This window comes from Hevea brasiliensis, chromosome 11 (assembly GCF_030052815.1).
Source record: "Hevea brasiliensis isolate MT/VB/25A 57/8 chromosome 11, ASM3005281v1, whole genome shotgun sequence".
NCBI classification, from domain to species: Eukaryota; Viridiplantae; Streptophyta; class Magnoliopsida; order Malpighiales; family Euphorbiaceae; genus Hevea; species Hevea brasiliensis.
The window spans coordinates 63,038,603-63,041,034 of NC_079503.1; positions in this window are offsets into that span (position 1 = coordinate 63,038,603).

A 2,432-nucleotide genomic window follows, 5' to 3' on the forward strand; every position below is an offset into this window, starting at 1 on the left:
GGCAATTACTAATTATTTGTGTTTATGGCTTATCTAGTTGTCTTAAATGTGGTTCTAATCCCCTTAATTGTTCGGACCGGCTCCGATCACCAGAATAGTGAAATATACCAGGCTATGCAAATAAGGGTGTTACATCAAATGTGTTATCTGATTTCACTTCAGTTAAAAAAATTTTTAACACTTGTAAATAGTGCTCACCACTGTAAAAAGAAGTAAGAAAAGGTTTAAAATCTCTTGTAGTGTATTTAATAGATTATCAGTAGATGAAGTTGGTAATTCATTAGGTATACTACGGGATCATGTTATGCCTTACGGAGGGGTAGGGTGTGACATGTTTTAGTGGTATCAGAGCTAGTTTTTAAATTCTATTTTCACCTGTAATTTGAATATTCTTTCTTCATAGTACAACTACTCAATGTCATTGTTTGATACATACAGTATATTACATTATAAATATGAATTAACAGGAGAAAATCTCCTTGTGTTATTGTTCAGGAGGTGTAATATCCTCTAATTGACTATGGAAGAAGGGGACCATTCAGTCGATCAATCAATAGAGGCTAAACTATAAGGGGATGCCCCAGCCCTTCACAATGTGAGTGGATCAGCTGCACCAGTCCCTTCAGTACCACAGTTCCCTGCTCAATTTGCTCAGCAAATGGGTGCGATGTTCCAACAGATGGCTGGTAACATGCTTACTCAAGTCCCACTATAGACACCAGTGGTACAACCATAGTCTTCAGCTAGGCAGTATGACAAGCTGATTAAATATGGGGCTACTGAGTTCAAGGGGACAGTAGATCCTCTAGAGGCAGAACCATGGTTAGAGAGAATGGATAGGGTGTTCAAGAAGCTACATTGTACAGAGGAGCTCAGATTTGAATATTCAATGTCTCTTCTACAGGGAGATGCATATGACTGGTGGAAAACCATTCCCCACAGTTTGGTAGAACCCCCAGTGCGGGATGACTTTCTTAGAGAATTCAGACAAAAATATGTCCCAGATGCCTATGTGGACCAGAAGCTACAGGAGTTCTTAAGTCTGAAGTAAGGAGGCAGAACAGTGGCAGAATATGAGAGAAACTTCTCTCGATTGAGTCATTAAGTAGGAAGCCTGCTTACTACTCCTAGAGACAGATGTAAACTTTTTGAGACCGAGTTAAGGCCTAGTCTAAGAATGCAAGTTGTGGGGTTTCGACACCAGAACTTCTCAGAGCTAATATCGCAAGCACTGGAACTAGAAAGAATTGAGAATGAAGATACAGTTAAAAAGGGTACAGCATAAAAAGAGAAAACTAGAAAGACTACTGATCAAGTTCCTGATAGTGGGTCAAGAAAGAGGAAGCACTTTGGAGGATCTAGCTCACGCGAATCGAGTAGAGATAGATCTTCTGGATAGAAACCACCTCGATCGGATCAGTAAAATCAGCAAAGACCCAGAAATGCACTGTCGAATAGACTTTGTGAAACTTGTGGTAAACCACATAGTGGGGCATGTTATAGAGCCATAGGAGCATGTTTTAATTGTGGAGAGACTGGTCATTTTGCTAGGGATTGTATAAATCCACATCATTCTGGATCATTTACTACACCAGAGGGATCAACCCAAGTTTCTACCCCAAGGAGTTCACCATCAGTTAGTAAAGGCAGAGGTAGAGGTAGGGGTAGTACACCTGGAAGTCAGAGTACTGTGAATCAGCCAGAACAAGGTGATGCTTCAGCTAGAATGTACACTATATGGTAGAGGGAAGAGGCTGAGACTTTTGACATTATTGCTGGTACTTTCTCAATTTTTAACTAAGATATATATGTATTGTTTGACCCGGGGTCAACATACTTTTACATTAGGGCCAGCATTGTTTGCCTTCCTACTGTCCCTCGTATATAAAAAAAAAAATTCAGTTACCTAAAAGTAAGGTACAGTAATGGAATTGCTCTAGATGAAGGCAAAGATGTTGTAGTTAGTAATTGTCAATGGATATTATAATCAGAATAAGTTTCGGATATTAGTGAATTCGAGAAGGATAAAATATAAGAAAGTTTGATCTATTGGAATGTATCGTAGTAACTATGCAATGTTCTTAATTTTTATACTATAAGCTGTAGATTACAGTACTGACTTGAGATTATTGTGCAGAGCTACGTGTCACTCCCTATCCCTCTGTAAGGCATAACATGATCCTGTAGTATACCTAATGAATTACCAACTTTGTCTACTGATAACCTATTAAATACACTACAAGGGATTTTAAGACTTTTTTTACTTCTTTTTACAGTGGTGAGCACTATTTACAGATGTTAAAATTTTTTTTGAACTGAAGTGAAACAGCTAACACATTTGAATAATTAAGAATTTCTGTAAAAATTTTGGCAGAGGGCCATCTGTATTTTGAATAAAACAGTTCTTCAAAAACCTGTAAAAAGCACTTCAA